Below are 19937 nucleotides of genomic sequence, written 5' to 3'. Positions count from 1 at the left end.
GTGAAGACCAATGGAGGGTAATTCTGCGGAAAATCGCAGGGAATTGGCCCATTTGGGGGCCTTGTTGTGGTGATCTTGTGCACATTGGGCGAATTGATTTTCAATGAAAACATCACCTCTGTCTGTTCCTTTTTTGCTGACAGCACACAGAAGGAATGCTGAGCCAGGAGAAATAGTTGCAAAGTTTGGCCTGTGGTCTTCCCAACAGCTACCCATCCTCTCTTGCCCCCAAGTATCTCCCAGGAGAAACAGCCTCTGGTGGGGAAAGCTCAACCCCTTTCCAATTCTGTAATTGTATTCACCCTTGTATGCCTTTTCCCTCCTCTACCTCTTTAACCATTGGTCCTCAAAATTTGTTTCCCCAAAAGATCCTATTATGAATGAAGCCTTACAGTAATGTATAATGCAATGAGCCCAAACAGTGAATCAAGAGGCTTGGTTCAGTCCTGAGTATTCTCAGGACTGTGCATTTGAGTGGCATCACTGGCTTCTTTGAGTGCCAGCTGCTTCCAGTGTCAACAAAGTGAAGGATAATAATACCATAGTTTACCTACCTGCCTTATATACTTGTAAGGGTCAAATAAAATTAAAAATAGAAAAGCACTTTGACAAAATAATGGAGTAATTTAGATGGATTTTCATTATTATGGTTAGTAGTAATAATAACATTTGTATTGGCAGTAGCAGTAGTAGTGACCTGAGTAGTAGTGGTCTTTATAGACTCCTAGAGTCTTGGTGTCAGAAGGACCTAGTTCTCACCAAATATAATATCAAATTACCTATTAACTTCATTATCATAGTTACTATTTTATATGCTTCTTCCATTCTGTTTTCTCTAGGGCATTCACTGAAGCAAAACTAACGTCTTCCTACACTCTTCCAGGTCTCCCCCATTCAAACCTGCTCTTAGGGATGATCTGATCTAAGTCAATAAAACTTCACGGTAAAAGTTGTAGAATAAGGATCCTAAACCTAGAGAAGAAAAAAAATGAAAAGGAAAGAAAGAGGCCAAGACAGAGGAAGAGAAGGAGACAGTTCCTTAGACTTAAAAGCTCATGGGGGAAGAAAAGAAGAAAGACTATGTTTAATGTCTCATTAGGACTTGCCTCCTCCATTTCCTTAGGCCAGGGACAGTTTGGCCAGTGGTCATTTTCATGGCTGGCTTAGATTTCCTCACCACGGGAAAAGATCGCTCTTATAAAAGTCCCAACAGGGTTGGGATATAGGCAATTCTGCAATTCAGGGTAAAATCTCTGTGTTATTTTACACAATTAATTACTTCCTCCACATTTGCTTTAGGATGCTATTTTCAGATCCAAGTGAGCCACAGGAAGCACTAAGTCTCCCTGGGCTAAGTGGATAGACTGTGTCCTGGTGATCAAAATTCATTTCCAAGTTATTTCTTGAAATGATATTTTGACACCTGGGTCATATGTTAGCTTTATGGAGTTCCTCTGTGACATGCAACAACAATGCAGATAGGCAATAGGACATTATTCACAGGGAGGTAACTTGGAAGTTCATTGCTGCTTATCAAGCTGCATTAAGTAAAGGGAAATGTTTAAGAAGTGAGATTTACTCAAATGAAAAATGCCAGCGGGTTAGCTCACTTCCCAGTTGGGAAGATCTTCCATGGCAGACTCTACTGTCTACAGCACAGCCTTGGTAAAACTCAACTGAAATTCAGAAAATTCCATATCTTGGGGCTAAAGGGGCCCTAAGGGATCATCTTTTTCAGACATCTGCCAGAAAAAAAAAAATCCAAAAACATTATATCCCAAATTTCCTGATGAGAAGACTAAGGCACAGAAATTTCAGTTAGTCATGCAGCTGATAGATTTGAGCTTGTTGGGCTCCATCCTAAGAAAAGAGCTGCCTCTGACTTTTATCCATAATCATCCAGGATTATTGTTATAGGGAACGATGAATAATTCTTTACCCTGGGCTTAAGAAAGTTCTAGAAGTAGTCACCTTTGGTTTTTCCTAACATGATTGTCAGTGTTTTCTCTGCACACAATGGAAGCTGTCAGCAAGATATGATTACCTTCTCAATTCTCCTGGACCTCCAATACTTGAAATACCTTTGCCTCAGATCAACATCTCTTTCTGTATTGAGTGAGAAGACTTAAAATGCAAATATTTTTGTGGCAGCATGCTACCCTAAGAGAACAGGTATCATATTTTAGGAACACCCAGGACCAACTGGCTGTGTCACCTACTAGCTGTGTTCCCTCAGGCAATTACTTATATATTATGATTTAGTCTGCTTCTTTGTTAAACCATAGTAAAATGTTATCATGTGAAGCTTGTATCTGATTAGATGAGGTCATAAGATCCTGGCAAACAGAATAGATCCAAGGATTCCACTTTGCCAAGATAGAGAAATAGGGCAGTTCTTGGCTCCCTCCCACAGTGAATCAACTCTTGAAGAGCTGTAGATGTGAAAAGCTAATGAATTCCAGGAACTAATAACAATCACAAGTGAGGAAGCCTCATGAGACTGATACATTGGGAGTGACTCAGCTATAGAGGGCAGTGAGGGGTAAAATTGGAGGGAAAGGTTATATTCTACTCTTGCTCTCTCAGCATTAGCATAACTTTGGACAATCATTGCCCACACCTTTGTGCCACAAATCTGCAGCAAAAACCGACAACCAGGGCAGGTCAAAAGCCTTGCTGGTTAAGTAACTGAAAAGCAGGTACAAAGGGCTGGTTGTCCTTGGGCACTTATTTCCACCTCCACCCTCCCTCTTACCTGTAGGCTATCAGCTGGTGTATGAATTTTCTAGTGTTGCCTTAACAAACTATCAAAACCTTAGCAGTCAGTTCTGTGTATGAGAGCCTGGGTCTGTTTGGATTATTTGGGTCCTCAGTATAGTTTCACTAGACTGAAATTAAAGTGTTGGCAAGGTTGTGTTTCCTTCTGAGGCTCTGGCCAAATTCAGATCCCTGTGATTTGGGGACTGAGGTCATCCAGGGGCTAGTCTTTGATCCTGAAGACTGCCTACATTTTTTCTTATGCTTTCCATGTGGCCCCTCTCATCCTTCGAATTTCCCCAACTTCTTTTTTCTGCCATCTCTCTATCACTTCAGCCAGAGAAAGTTCTCTGCTTTTAAGGGCTCATGAGATTAGACTGTGTTCACCTGGATAATCCAGGATAATCTCCCTATCTGAAGGTCTGTAACCTTAATTGCATCTGTAAAGTCCCTTTTGCCACGTATCATGACACACTCACGTGTTCTAGGGATTAGACATGGACCTCTGTTGGGAGATTATTCTGCCTACCACAGCTGCCATGCATATCGGCATATTTTTATCAACAAGAAGAGCTATTCCATCACCTACTCAGAGCTAATCCCTTCACCTGTGTGTGCTCTGAATTCTTCTCTTGCCTTCATTCATCAGTTATTTCCTTTTTTGCATGTATTTTTAAACTGTTTCCCCATTGCTCATTTCCTACACCTATAAGTATTTTCTAGTTACCCTTCCTATCTTTTAAAACCCTCTCTCAATGCTTTATCTTTTTGTTTTTTTTTTCCCCCATTCTCCTCCAAATAATATTCTGTACTTGTCTCGTATCATTCCTTTATCTGCTCGCTTCTCAATTGTCATAACAAGGCTTTGGGGGCCCCTGGGTAGCTCAGCGGTTGAGCATCTGCCTTCAGCTCAGGTCACGATGCCCGGGGTCCTAGGATCAAATCCTGAATTGGGCTTCCTGCAGGGAGTCTGCTTCTTCCTCTGCCTATGTCTCTGCCTCTCTGTCTCTCATGAATAAAAAAATATATATTTAAAAAAACAAACAAGCAAGGCTTTTGGCCCACAACAACCCAAGGAAACCAAGGACTTCCTAACTTCCTAACTCAAATGAATGCAAACCCATGATTTTCTTATGTAATCTCTGTTTTTACATTTATATTTACATATTATCCATGATGCCCTTCCTTCTTCCTCAAATGCTCTCATCCTCTGATTTCCATGTCCTCCTCATTTCCACCTTTCTCCCATCTCCCTGGCCATACCTGGGCTTCTCTCGCCCACCCAATTTTTTAAATGCTGGAGTTGAATTCAATATGCTTTTATCAAACCACTCACTACGTATTTCCACTCGAATTCATCACTTTTCCCCCAAATCTCCTCTTCCCCTTAGTTACCTGTCAATTTTTGTAAAAAAGAGAAGTATAATCCTTGATTCCTCTTTCTTTAACTCTCAACATGAAATCAGGGGCCAAGTCCTATCCGGTAGATTCTACTTCTTTAGTGCCTGTCACATCTTTGCATCCTTCATCATCATTGCTATGCATCTATACTGGCTATGTTTTACTGAGTCCCTTTGTACATGAGACATTGTGTTAAAAACTTTTTGAAAATTATTTCAGCTTATCTTCATAATAATCTTGGTAGGTAGATAACATTATTTCCTTTTCAGAGCTGAGGATACCTAAGGCATGACTAGGCTAAATGACTTGTCATGGGTCATATAGTTTCTAAGTAGCATCCCAGGTCCATCAAGTTCCTAAATCAATGCTCTTTCAAATGTGTTGTTGCAATTTTACTATTTGGGCTCTTAGCATCCTTCATATGGACTCTTGGAAAGTTTTTCTAACCAGTCTCCCTACCATCTTCCTTGTCCTCTGTTAATTCCTCCTTCACACCCGCAATCAGAGAACATATATAAAATGAAAATTCAATCATGTTACTTCCTAGCTTAAGACCTGTCTTTGGATCACCTCTGCCATACTAGGATAATTCTCACCTCTTTAAATAGTCTCCTGTGTGATCTGCTTTTTTTTCCAACTTATTTTCTTGTCTTATCCTATCTAGTCCACACAACAAGCTTCTAGCTACCCTCAAACTTGCTTTCTTCTTTCATACTATACCCCCCACGTGGGGTCCCCTTTTCTACCTTGTGTTCTAGAGAATCACCCACCACCATTCAATATGGGTCAGCTCAACATTCCCATTGGAAGTTTCAACCTCCTAATAGAAACTTTTCTATGCTTTCCAAAACAATACAATTATATGCTCTTTTGTATGTGTGCATCCACCACACCCAGTACATATTTTTTGGTGGAACTCAACTTTGCTGCACTTATTTATTTACATGTCCCCCCATTCTACTGGAACTATAAGTTCCATAGATCAATGAACACATACTACTTGTATTTACATTCTTAATACAGTGCCTCTCATATGTGAGGATTCAATGATAAATGCTTGAATTCATGAAAGATATCAAATGCAAGGCCAGACTAAACAGTCTGGATTTTATTCCCTAGACAAAAAAAGAAAAAGAAAAAAAAGATTGAGCTTTTGGGGGCATTTGCTTGTTTCTGAGCATGAGAATGCCATGCCCACAGCAGATTTAACTGGCAGCAATGTGCAAGATGAGCTGCAATGGGAAGAGCTAGGCATTGGGTAATCTTTACTGGCTCATTTCTATAGGCCAGGTAAGAGATGAAGATGAGGTGGAGGCACTGGTGATGACCTCTAAGTCAACGGTGTTCAACAAAAGAAGAAAATGAAAGTATCATGATGATTGTGAAATAGTACACTCTCTTGATGTGACACATCCACAGGCAGAAAACATGGAAAAAACAAGTGTCAAGAGTGATTTCACAATGTCTTTGCATTTTGGAAATGGTGGGTGGATGGGGGGAGAGTTTATCATGTCTTTTATAAAAGTCATAAATATTCCTGGCACCAACTAAAACTAAAGGCAGCAGCTGAGTGTTTATTTAGCTTTTATGGTCCATTTATTGTCTCATATTCCCCCAGTCAAAGATAATTATTTCTTAATTAATCATATGTAAACAGTCTATATCCTTTGCAGAACTGGCTACTTAAAAGAACATTTATCATAGCAATTGGTCCCAAAAACCCTACTGCAAACCAACCACTTTCAGCTGGTTTTGCTCTAGTTGACTCCTGATTTTTTTTTTTTTTGTATTTCTAATGGTTTTGGGGGGGGAGGGAAGAAGTTGGAAGAGGCTGAAGAATGTATAACATGTAGAATCATTCATTTTTCTTGTTATTTCCTTTTAGGAAAAATAAATGCTTGAGAATAGTAAGAAATAAAAAAAACTTTATGAGTTGGAATATTGGCAATTTATCTTAGGGTTGGTCAAATAAGTAATTTTATTTCATCTACATGAAAGGACCCATCAAGAATTTGCCCAACAGAGCACAGAGGATTTTTAGGGCAGTAAAAATTGATACATGGATACACAGATACATGTATAATGATGGATACATGTCATTATACATTTGTCCCAATCTGTAGAATGTACAACACCAAAAGTGCACTCTAATATAAACTATGGACTCTGGATGTCATCATAAGGTAAGTTTATTAGTTCTAACAAATGTACCACTTTGGTGTGGGTGGGCATGTTGATCATGTGGTAGGCTATCCATGTGTAGAAGTATACAGGAAATCTCTGTACGAACTACCTCTTTATTTTGCTGTGAATCTAATATCTCTCTAAAAAAATAGTCTTGAAAAATGTTTGCCTGAGGGGTCACCTGGGTGGCTCAGTTGGTTAAGCATCTGCCTTTGGCTCAGAGCATGATCCCAGGGTCCTGGGATCAAACCCCACATCAGGCTCCTTGCTCAGCGAGGAGTCTGCTTCTCCCCCTGCTCATGCTTGTTTGCTCTCTCTCTCTCTCTCTGAAACAAAGAAATAAAATTTTAAAAAATAATTAAAAGAAAAATGTTTTTCTGAGGAGAATAATCACTACTCTTTTCAACCTCATGGGGTGGTATTTACAGATGACTCAAAACTGCAGAAGTGGGCCAGTGCCCATCTTGGTATGCATTGTGTCATCCTGGAAAGAATGTACTGAGTGTTTCATCTTCCTGGATTCCCAAGTGAAGATGCAATAATAGTATTTTGGCATCAAATCAAGGAACATCTAATCATTTTGTCTAGGGTTTCTTCAGTCTATTTAGAAAGTGCTGATCAGGGCAGCCTGGGTGGCTCAGCAGCTTAGCGCCACCTTCAGCCCAGGGTGGGATCCTGGAGGCCCAGGATTGAGTCCCATGTCGGGCTCCCTGCACAGAGCCTGCTTCTCCTTCTGCCTGTGTCTCTGCCTCTGTTTCTCTGTGTCTCTCATGAATAAATAAAATCTTAAAAAAAAAAAAAAAAGAAAGAAAGTGCTGATCAGCTTTCTCTACCTCCTGTGGACAATAGCTGATTGACATACAATATAAAAGATTTAAGTTAATCTAAAGTCAGGATATAGAGAGCCTAATCATCTGGGAGCAGTTGTTTCCTGAAGAAATCAAAAGTACTTTATCTTAGAGAACATAAGTGGACCCCAGACCAACAGGACAAACGTTAAGTCTAAAGGACAGTGGCTTCACCCTTCATATAGATTCTTCTCTCTGAGAGTAAGGATGCTACCTTCTAGATTTTCATATGCCCTCTAGCAATTAGAACAGTTTTTGGCTTTAATTAACAATAACCATGATGGTAAATATTTTTTACAAGACTTGCTAGGTGCTGGGTACTATTCTAAGTACTTTGCATATATTAACTAATTTAATCTTATCAATAGTCCTAACAAATAGGCTTCTATTATTGTTCCCATTTTATAGATAAGGACACGGAGGCATTAAGAAAGTGAAAGGCTTAACCCAAGTTTACACAGTGAGTATGTGCAAGTACTTCATATATGTGAAACAACTGAGATTGAACTGAATTGTGAATTAATCTATGGAATGACCCAGATTTTCTCAGAATATGTGTTACTACTTGCACTGCCTTGGATCCAAGATAAACCCTCCCACCCAATACATCACTGAGATAAAAATTAAAAACTCATTCACTAGGCAGGCCTTCTTTGCTGCCAGCTGCACATACTAGCTATGGGAGTTAAGTGGCATTGACCATACCATTAGCACAGGTTTCATTGCGAACCCCATTGTTCCTAGTGGGAACCTTCTGAATGCCTTCTTCAAATAAGAATGGAGGGAAAACTTGTATTCCCTTTCCTCTTCTTGGCTCCCTTCTTTGTATTTTCCCTGTCTATATCTAACCTGTAGATTATTCTAAGGAAAGGAAATATGTTTCATGTTTATTTTCCTAATAACGTTGTACAAGTAGACTCACAATAAAACATGTTAAATAAATATTTAACAATTGCAAAGTCTAAGGACTTCTTTCAGAGCTAAATTCTAACTTAATTGTAAAAAAAAAAACTTTATAAACTATCTAGTAATTCTTTCACTTAGAGGTGAGGAAACGAGTTTATTGGCGATAACGGACCTAACTGGTGCCCTACTGGCTAAATTGCAGGAACATGGAAATTAGGCTAAAATGGGATATTTTCTCCTCTTCTTCTACCTTTCCTTCCACTTCTTTTCTTCCTTCCTCTCAATGTTAATTTCCCTGATGATGTGCTAAGGGCTCTATCTATCATCTATCTACCTACCTACCTACCTTTGAAAGTTTGTACCCTTTACTACCTATCCCTATTTCCCCCACCCCCAGCCCTTGCAACCACTTTTCTACTCTCCCTTTCTGTTTTACACCTCCCAGCCCCACACACATAGTGTGCAGTATTTGCCTTTCTCTATCTGGCTTATTCCACTTAGCATAATGCCCTCAAGGTATATCCATGCAGTTGCAAACGGTAGAGTTTCCTTCTTTCTCATGGCTGAATAATATTCCATTGTATATGTTGGTAGGGGTGTCTCTGTGTGTGTGAGAGAGAGAGAGAAAGAGAGAGAGAGAGAGAGAGAGAGAGATTTTCTTTATTCATTTATCTACTGATGAATAGCTTGATTGTTTCCATGTCTTGGCCATTGTGAATAATGCTGCAGTGAATATGGGAATGCAGATATCTCTTTGATATCCTGTCTGCAATTCCTGGTGTATATCCAGAAGTGGGACTGCAGGATCATATATTAGCTTTATTTTTAATTTTCGGAGAAACCTTCATATTGTTTCCCACAGTGGCTACAGCAATAGTACACGACGATTCCTTTTTCTCCATATCCTTGCAAACACTTATTTCTTATCTTTTTGATGATAGCCATTCTACCAGGTGTGAGGTGATAACTCATTGTGTTTTTTTTTTCTCATAGTGTTTTGATTTGCATTTTCTTGATGATCAGTGACGTTGAGCACCTTTTCATGTACCTGTTGGCCATCTGTATTTTTTCTTCAAAAAAACAAAAAAAAGCCTATTTAGTTCCTTTGTTCAGTTTTTAGTCAGATTGTTTGCTATTAAGTTGTATGAGTTTTTTAAATATATTTTAGGTATCAACACTTTGTCAGATATATGGTTTGCAAATATTTTCTTATTCCACAGAATGCTTTTTCATTGCGTTTATGGCTTCCTTTGTTGTGAAGAAGCATTTTAGCTTGATGTAATCCTTCTTGTTTATTTTGCATTTGTTGCCTTTGCTTTTGACCTCAAATCCAAAAAAAATCACTGCCAAGACCAATGTCAAGGGGCTTACCCACCATGTTTTCTTCTCAGAGTTTTATAGTTTCAGGTCTTATGTTCAAGTCTTTAATTCACTTTGAATTGATTCCTATGTGTGGTGAAAGAAAGTGGTCCAGTTTCATTCTTTGACATGTGGCTGTATGTTTTCCCAGTACTATTTATTAAAGAGACCATCCTTCCACCATAATATATTCTTGGCTCCTTTGTCATAAACTAATTGATCATGCATGTGTTTATTTCAGGCTCTCTATTATGTTTCATTGATCTATGTATCTGTTTTAATGCTAATACAATACTGTTTTGATTCCTAAGCTTTATAGTATAGTTTGAAATCAGGTATGTGGTGCCCACACATATTTAGGCTTCATAAAAACTGAATTTTTTTGCCCCTATTTTACAAAGTCAAGAAACCCACCTAAGGCACATAGATAGCAAGTTATGAATTTTGGTCTATCTGATGCCAAATCCTGTGTTCTTGCCTTATCCACCCTGAGAATGATGTGAATTACTGAAAGAGAAAGCTTTCAGTACTGATAGGGAAACACCAGCAAGATATACTAATAAAAAGATAATCAGGGTATACAGAAAAAAAGCCTAGAGTATGCTATTTTGTGTAAGAAAGAAAAAAAAATACCTCTCTTTGGCTTACACATACCAAAATATTTATAAGAATGAACAGCAAATTAGTTTCAAGAGTTACTTTTGGGGGAAAAATGGAAACTGAGCAAACATCAAGGGTAGGAGACTTCTGCCTGTACTTTAAAAATACATTTTAATATTTTAAATATGTACATAGGTTACCTCTTAAATTTTTTAAAAAAGTAAAACAGGTCTTAAAAAAAGTATATGACTTTCTGTCTTGGCTGTTTTGACATGGGGCCTTTTAGCATGGCCTTAAATATATAGCTTTTGTGACTGTGTAATCATCACATGTTGGATACACTCCATTCCATTATTGAGCCGTGCCAAATCAAAACCGGTACAGAAGCCTGATGAGGATTATGTCCAGAGCTTCTGCTTTGACCAAAAGAACATGAGAAATTTGAGAGAGTCATTGTGATGCTGATTCCTCAGCCTTTTCTCTCTGGCTGCTACGAGATCTTGGTGTGCACCATGTTGATATAACCACAACTCATGGCCAGTTCTTTAGCCTTATGTGCTTATACTCTTCAGTTTTCCTCTTGACCAAAAGTGGATCTGCATCCCCAGAGTAGATTCACATTTATTCAGGTTTACAAGAGTCTGGAATATAGAGCACAGAGCCAGCTTAGTGATTTATAATGAGCCATACAACAGAAAAGGCAACACATTCTCTCCCTCTGGGCAAAGACACATGGCATTGCAAACTGTATTAACAGATTGCTTGATCCATATGTCATGAGCTCAAGGGGTATGAGCTCTGCAGTGGTAAGTGGTAGGTCAAGGCTGATGCTACCATCTCTGCAGTAGGGACACTCCTGCCACCAGGAGGACCTAGTAGATTATGTTCTTGAGTCCAGACATCTCTCCCTTGATTATGGCTTGGATGGGTACTGCCAACATCTTCCCTGGGACTCCACTTTGCTACACTTCTGATGCATTCTCCCTCTAAACAAGTTAAAATATTCAGCCTGATTTCTTTTGACCTGGTGATTATATGGATTTTTAAGAGGACTCTGCCCAGTTTAGTTGTGATCACCAATATATTGAATTCTGTGAATCTACAATGGCTAGTCTCATTTCCTTTATTCCCTATTTTAGAGTCTCCTGCCTATCAACTCCATCCACACCTGTCATCAATGGTCCTGCCCCCTACCTCCTCATCTCTCCCGGCATTTTATGTCTCCTCATATACTTTCCCTGGGGGCTGACTAGTGGTAAGTCGTGGCCAGCTAAAAATACTCAAGAATGATATCTGTCATCCAATCCAGATGCTTTTCCTTCAGTTTGAAAAACTGTATTTTCGGGAACGCTGGGTGGCGCAGTGGTTTGGCGCCTGCCTTTGGCCCAGGGCGCGATCCTGGAGACCCGGGATCGAATCCCATGTCGGGTCCCGGTGCATGGAGCCTGCTTCTCCCTCTGCCTGTGTCTCTGCCTCTCTCTCTTTATCTGTGTGTGACTATCATAAATAAAGAAAAACTGTATTTTCAATTCCTCTGTTTACATGGGAAAGGAAATACTTTGTCTGTATTAGGACTGTACATCTGTGTAAGAGTGAGTAAGAGTCACAGAGGGGATAGGGAGGAACTCAAAGAGGAAGGGGAGTGGCTGCAAGGCTCATCTGTCAGAGAATAGTGAGAGAGCCAACTTTACCCTAGGTCAGCCTCACGGTTTTGCAGAGAGCTAATGCTGGAAAAGAGAATCTAAAGGAATTCAAGATCACCAAATCTATCCTTATTTCTTACAAGGTTGTTCTGCTAAGGATAGGTCACTAGATATTAAAAAAAAAAAAAAAGGTTTCCTTGGATAGATGATATATCCAAAGTCAAAGTTCAGAAAGGTATATGGCAGTGCTGGCCCATGAACTGTTTGCTTCTGGTACATAAGAGAAATTCAGAGTAAGAATTAGAAAGTTAGGAACTTTTATAGCAATGTGACATTGTCAACCAAGCATAAAAATAGTGAACTCCAGTCCAGGAAAAGGCCAGAAACCAGTCAGATGTCATCAAAGTCCCATGGTAAGCGACATGCAGAGCAAGCTGTATGCAAATATGCACAGTAAGACTGCGTACTCGACTGTGATGAATGAGGGGCAAAATATTGATGCTCCCCCTGCCCTATTAGTAGTTTGAAAAGCACTGCTGTATAGTGAAAAGTCTCCCTCCTGTTCTATTCCTCAGCCACCCAGCTCTCTCCTGCAGGCAACAAATGTTATTGCTTTCTTGTATGCCCCTGCACAGTTCACAAACATACATGTATATGCATGTATTATACACATGGTGTAATATGGCAGCACACCAAATGTTCCACCATTCACTCTTTTATTTAACAATATAGCTTGGAGGATTTACCCCCTCAGTTTTAAAGACAGCTACAGAACAGTCATTTGTATGTAAGGTATTATAATTTATTGAACCATTTCTTTATTTTGCTATTCAGATAATGCTGCAGTGAATAATCTTATATTTTATTTCACACATGAAAATAAATCCTTGACATTGAATAGTTGTGAATTTCTGTTTTTTTTTTAAGATTTATTTATTTATTCATGAGCGATAGATAGATAGAGAGGCAGAGACACAGGCAGAGGGAGAAGCAGGCTCCATGCAGGGAGCCTGACATGGGACTCGATTTGGGTCTCCAGGATCAGGCCCTGGGCTGAAGGTGGCACTAAACCACTAAGCCACCCGGGCTGCCCTAGTTGTGAATTTCTTAAAGCAGGATGCATGCATAGCATGCACATAGTAGGCCTTTAATAAATGCTTACTGAATTAACTGACAAATACAAAAATTGGTGAAGCTTCTAAGGGGAGAGGGGCAGATAAGTGAAGCCTTTAGTGCAGTGAGGAGTTGGCCTCATGTGGTGGGGAATACAGAAGAGGACAGTCCACAGAGTGCTCAGTGCCACCTCTGCCTTGCTTTGTAAGAGGGCAACAAAGTAGAATTAAGCCTTGAACTCAAGTCTCTTCTAGCCCATCTTCCTGCCTCTTTAGGTCCCCACTGGGATTTTCTGCTACTTCCTTTCTGTCAAACTACACAGTGCTCTCTCATCACTTGTAGGTTTGACTTGCATCATTGCTCTGCCTTTTCAGCAGCAGAAGACAGAAAAATGGAATGGGTTCAGGCTTTGGTGTAGACAGAAGGCTTTGGCTTCAGTGTCATCTCTAGCTGGGTGACTTGGGCAAGTTTCTTAACTTCTCATTTCTTGTATCTAAAACACAGGCTGAGTGTGTCCTCACTGAGAGAGGAAAATAAAATCAGCTGGCTCACAGAATGGTCCTGTCTTGGTACCGAGGATGTGGCAAGCTCTCAGAGAATTATACTACCCACCCCACCCATTTTCCCTTGTCCCAAGCCTAGGCACTCCATAAAAGCCCATGGAATGGAAGCTCGTTACATTAAGCACCACCATACATTTCTGTACCTCTTCCCCATGCAGGTAGCTCTATTCTGTCCTCTTCATGTCTCTAAAATGCATTTGCTCCCAACTCCTAGAGGCTCATTAGAATGAGAAAAGCACAAGTAGCTGATTTTCCCCCAAGGAGAGACAGGCAAGACACTAAAGGAGACAGAGACTGCTGCTATCCTAGGAGTTCAATGAGAAACAGAGTCATTAGAGCCAAAGCCTGCTGTGCAGAAAACAGGCTGAAGTGAGAGCACGGTTTGGATTCAATGACCCGAAGTGCATGCTTCCCGTCTATTTGCTGCACTCTCACATTACCTTAACAAATGCCAGCTTAGCTGCTGAAGGTATACATGGTGCCTTGCACAGGAGGCACTGAACACATTCTAAGCTCAGTGTCAATGCCTCCAAAAGGGTCCCCTAGCTAAAAGCTAGTTGACCAGTAGAGTTAGGGTGAGTGAGTTTCACACGGAGTGTGGCTGATGGTGTACTGGCCTGCTGTAGTGCTCCTTCTACCTAGGCCATGAGCTCTTTAGCTCAAGTACACTCAGATGCTCACAACAGGCACTTAAATAGCACTTGCTGGATGAATGGCAAATGTGCCTCCACGGTCTCCTGTAGGATTAATTAGCAGCTTCCTGGCCTTTGGTAAGATATGCTTACTACTCAGCAACAGTCCAGCACAGGTCAAAACCCTGCATAATGGCCATTACTGAACAGAAACCGAAACCAGGAATCCCTGCCTTTCATAAACAATCTAACTCCTTCAACTTTCGGGAAAGGTATATTTTTGAAATTAAAGGTGTACTTACACCCCCAGAAGAAGATATTTCATTTTGCTTTAAATACTGAGAACTAGGGATCCCTGGGTGGCACAGCGGTTTGGCGCCTGCCTTTGGCCCAGGGCGCGGTCCTGGAGACCCGGGATCGAATCCCACCTCGGGCTCCCGGTGCATAGAGCCTGCTTCTCCCTCTGTCTGTGTCTCTGCCTCTCTCTCTCTCTCTGTGTGACTATCATAAAAAAAAAAATACTGAGAACTATTTGGCTCCTCAGGCCAGTGTGTGTATGATCTCTTTGTTAGCACCCACGTAATACAAATGTCAAAGTCTAATACCAATACATGTCCTTGGCTCTTGCAAGAGACTGGTAAGAGAGAATGATTCATGGATGAAGAGGAGGATCTGGCCTCTCTAGGAACAATTAATCAGGGCTCATAGTGATGCTAAACTTTTTTACTGATCTATGTATCAATAACAATCCATTCTCCCATGTGTCCATGCATCCGTCCACCATGCATGCATCCAACTACACGTATGGAACAGCTGCTATATGCCAGAAACTGTGCAACAGAGTGAAGGATGGAGAAATCATGCTCTGTCTTTAAGCACCTGTCCAGATGCTCCAGGAATGACAAGAGGCCACTTGAATTCAGTTCAAGGTATTATTGATGAGACAGAGAAGGTCTGATTGATGATGGATACAAGAACAGCTATTTCCATCAATATTTTTGTGAGGTTACAATTCTGTTGGGCCTTCTTTCTTTATCTGTTGCAACACTGGCCAGAGGCTGCTTACCTGATTCATTCCTGTTGATTCCTGGCTCTTAATCAAGTATTGTTTCAGTAATGCCTAGCATTTGGTAAACACTTGGAACATAGAAATCATGTCTTCTAGAATGCCAAATTTACTGCTAAATAAATGTGTAATTAATAGATGCCTATCTGACTTGTTATAGCTTTGGTATAATCTTCATTGGTTTCAGGAGTACAGAGTAGAAACAGGAGATGCTAGCAGAAGTGCCTGTCACTCTTCCACCTGTCATTTTCTCCTCATTCATACCCATCTCCTAGAGAGCCTCCTCCTAAAGATTCAATCCCAGTATTAGGAGCTCCATAAACCTAGCCACAGCTGATGGTACCAGGTCAAGCTGGGATAATCAGTGTCTCTCAGAATTTAAAAAAGAACTCAAACATTAAATACATTAAATTAATCAGTGTTCACTGTTTCAATGATAAGGCTGTGTAACCTTGGGGGTTCCTGTAATTTGGGGGTTGTTATGGTTTATGTGACATATATATGAGCACAGATGCTCATCTATGATTGAGAAAAATGAAGCAGCAATGAGAAGCTCTACCTCTCAACCCTCTAGGTCCTGTGACACCTTTTGGGTTCCGAGTTACACATTTACCTTTATGACTCTATTTCTAAATTTAAGCTAGTTTGGGTGGACTTCTAGTAGTTGCATCTAAAGGATAACTGACTAATATAGGGAGAATAAAGGTCTAGATCCTTATTACGAATATGTCGATATAAGAGGATATTTACAGAAGGAATGTGGAATGTGGTCAGGATGCATTAGTCGGGGAAATTCAATATTCCAAATAAAACAAGGAAAGATATCACATTAATAGCAGTTTTTGCTCTAGTTCTTGGACTATTTGAATCTAATGCATTTAGTCCATTCCTGCTTCCCTAAGGACTTATTTAGCACCAAATCACCACACTGACTTCATCTATAGCTATACCAGCTTGTGAATATCAAGTCTTGTAACTTTATTTTTGTAGCAGAATTGTCCAACAGAACTTTCTGTGATTATGGGAATGTTCTATAGCTATGCTGTACAGTAAGGAACCCAGAAGCCACATATAACTATTGAACACTTGGAATATGGTTACTGTGGTTAAGGAACCGGATTTTTCATTGTATTTATTCTTAATGGATTTAAATATAAATGTAAATAGTCAAATATGCTTCCACACCCTAATACTTTGCTGTCCTTATGTTATAACCTACTCTTATAGCCACCTAGTGGATCTCCATTCTTCCTCTCTTGCCTCTCCATTAAGGTCTTTTTTGCAGAGCTGCTGGAAAGATCTTTAAAAACACAAATCAGATTTGGGCTCCTGTGTAAACTTTCCTGTGTTTTAACTTAAATCTAAACTTTTTCTGTAGCCTGTAAGGTCATACTTGACCTGGCGCTTCCTATCTGGCCCAAATTTTTCTTCCCAACACCCCCCACTATTCTGTCCCATACTCATAACCCCCCAGCCACATTGGCCTTCTTCCTATCCCCTCAATACTTTAGGGTCACCATCAGCTCAGGATCTTGATTTAGTACCTTTTCTGCTTGGAATGTCTTCTCCCACATCTTGTGTGGCTGGCATTTTCTCATCATTCAGAACTCAGTTCATGTGTCATTTTCTCAGAGGCATTTTCTTTGGGTCACTTCAGCTAAAAGAGTTTCTGCAAGGCTGCAATGGAACTTTCTCTCTCTCTCTCTTTTAAACTATTTTATTTTTATTCAAAGAACTTATCACTTTTTGGAATTTATTCTGTGTATATGTATCAATCTGACTGTCCGTCCATCCATCCATCCATCCATCCATCCATCACCTCTGTATACCTCCACAATAATGTAAGCCTTTAAGCAAAGAGGATTTGTCTGCCTTAGTCAGTGCCACAGACCCAAAGCCTAGAACCCTGCCTGGCACATGCTAATCATTTAAAAATATTGGTTGATGGATGGAATGACTGCCCATTCACAGTTTGTAGTCCTTAGGTGCAAGCCTCCTAAGACTCCCTTCTCAGCCCAACATTGGACCCACTGGGAAGTTCCTGGTATGTCAAAAACTGAACTTCTGACCCTTCTCCCCAAGCTGTGTCCTCTGAAGTTGTCTCCATCTCAGTGACAGCATCATCCTGGTGATTATGCAGGCCTAAAACATCAATGTCATCCTTCCTCTCTCACTCTCTCTAACCCCAATCCTATCCATCAGCAAGTTCTGCTGGCTCAAATGACCACTTCTCACAACCTTTACCACTTCCTCTTGATTCAAACCACTATCATTTCTTCATCTTTTGGTCAGATCATAGTAGGGCTCTCCAAACTTCCTCAACTTCTAACCTTGAACCTTCATTTTAACCTCAACAGAATGATTCTGTTAAAATATCAATCAAATCATGTCACTCATTTGCTCAAAACCCTCCAGGGCCTTCTCATTACATTCAGAGTAAAAGACAAAGTTACCTCAGAGAGACCTGCAAGGCTCTACATCATTCTGACACCATTCCCTCTCAGACATCACCTTTAATACTGCTCTCTCTGCCTTGCTCCTTATACTACACTGGCAATGAAAATACCAGGCACACCTCACCTTGGGCACTTTGCCCATGTTTTCTTTTTTAACTGGAAGTTTCTACTCAAGTCATTCCTATCCCCTTCCCAGTTTATTTTTCACCATAGCACTTCATATCTTTTAATATATCACATGATCATATATTTGCACTGTTCATTTTTCATCAGTTCTCCCTAGCATGTAAACTCTATGAGGGCAGGGACTTTCACTTGCTTTTGTGTCTGTTCTATTTATGACTGTGTCCCCAGTACCTAGAACAATACTATGAAGCAGAATTCAATTAATATTTGTTGAATAAATGAATGGTTAAGTGAATGACACATGACAGTCAGAAATTTAACTAAAGGTAATTTAAATAATAAATGAGATTTAATTTTCCAGATAAAGTGAATTGATTTTCTAGATAGATCAAGGTTACATAAATTTACTGAGGACAAAGGGTTTGACATACTCAAAGATTTATGTCCCAAAGTCTTGAGGTTACTGAAGGACCAGTGGATTGATACAATTATTCAATTTCAGAGCAGAATATTCTCTTTAATCATGGTCATTTAACACCAAGGGCTTATTCAGATATGCTTGGCTAACATATATCAGCCAGCTAGCTACAAATGCAGGCAGGCAGAAGAACTCTATAAATAAATCAAGAAAGTGAATTAAAAATTTCTTCTATCAGGGTTTTCCTGTTAGTATTGTTTACAAACTGCAGGCTCTTTAGAACTGCTTTCCATCCTAGGAGTTGGGGTCCAGAAAGATTCAAAAGGGATATTGAGAAAATGTATACTTTGCTACATGGTAGAAATTGATATTCAGACCTCTCTATTCCAAGAAAAATACTCCTGCATGTGGACATAGAGCTACATACACCTCAAGAAACTATAAGTCTACTATCAAGGAGATAGAGGAAAAGGAGACGGACAAAAGCTACACAGCTAGCCTTTCATATCACCTCGGTTGTACCAACACTACAATACCCACCTGCATCCATCTTAGATCAAAGTAACAATAAAGCAAGCTATGAGATATATGTAAGCAAGTACGATATATTCCATTTAAAAAATAATAAATCAAGGATGTGGAAGGGCCAAAAGTTTAGTTTTATGAAATTTGCTTAGTTTATATAGGAGAGCAGCCATCAAAGAACTGCTCATTCACATCCCCAAACCTCTAACTCACATCCTTTAGGTCTAATGAATTATAGCATCCATATTTTGGCCGTAAGTGAGCAGCCAAGCAAGCCACTGGCTTTCCTGGACCCACTTTGCATTCCAGCGCTCCATTAGGGAGAAAAAGAGAAAACAAATATTTCCTAGGAATTGATGATTTTGTAAAGCATTTTGTGGTCTGGCTCTACTCTTTCATGTTTTCACTCGTTTGTTCAGTCAATTTATATGGAGTATCTATTTTGATTGGATCTACAAGGACAAAGAAAGAACAGCAGTCTGGTGGTGGAGTCCAACATGTAAATAGTTAAGGGTAGAATACAGCTTCCCTATGGCTGAACGCTTACACTGGAGAGGAATTCTATCTAAAAAGTGGTTTCTAGAGCTAGAAAACATGACTCAAAATAAAAATTATCTTGAAATCCTGAGGAAACACCACACTGAGGACCAATTTACAACTTCTAAGTAAGTTCAACTCAGCCAGTTTTTCCATCAGAGAACTGTTCCTTGGCTGGGCACCAGAGAAGGGGTTGGCTTTTGTTTAGGGGTTATGTGGAATACAAAGTACAACTCTTAAGACAGCAAAATCCCAGTCAACATGGGAAGATTCTCAGAGAATAAGGGTCACATGAGAACTGAGACCAATGTGAGACAGACACTTATTAAGGGAAATGGCTACAGAATCACCACATTATATAGCGGAATGTTCTCCCCATCCCACCTCCATTCTCTCCTTCCCTCCAGCCTCCTCTTTATTTTGGCCAAATATACATATTTGAATATGAGTAATTCCCATGCCTGAATGAAGCAACCAGTTGTTATTGGATGCTCTGTATACTACTTAAATCCTCAGAATAGTTGTACAAGATATGTATTACTAGGTCCAGAAGATGAGAGGGCAGATAACTTGGCCAGGATCACAGAACAAGTAAGCAAAAGTCCTTGGATCAGTCACAAGTAGCACAATAAAATTGGACATTTGAGGACAGTGAAATAAAAGAACTATTTTCAAAGGTGTGGGCAGAGTACAGTGAAATACAATGGATAGTGCAATACCCTGGTCTAGTGACAGGGATGGTGCTACCACCTGTCAGCCTGAAAGAGCAAGGGAAGCCTTGTGGTTATAGAAGCATAAGGAGA

General features: G+C 40.0%; 1 long non-coding RNA gene across 1 annotated transcript in view; it reads right to left on the bottom strand.

Annotated features, from left to right (window-relative positions):
* Window positions 1-10209: 10209 nt before the first annotated feature.
* Window positions 10210-19937, bottom strand: part of LOC112647803 (uncharacterized) — a 48296-nt gene continuing 38568 nt past the window's right edge. The window contains exon 4 of the long non-coding RNA XR_003128476.3: window positions 10210-10696. This is a non-coding gene — a long non-coding RNA (uncharacterized LOC112647803). The remainder of the gene's footprint in view (window positions 10697-19937) is intronic.

This window comes from Canis lupus, chromosome 7, assembly GCF_003254725.2.
Source record: "Canis lupus dingo isolate Sandy chromosome 7, ASM325472v2, whole genome shotgun sequence".
Lineage (NCBI taxonomy): Eukaryota > Metazoa > Chordata > Mammalia > Carnivora > Canidae > Canis > Canis lupus.
The sequence above is the reverse complement of the archived record's forward strand: the minus strand, read 5'-3'. Positions and strand labels throughout refer to the sequence as shown.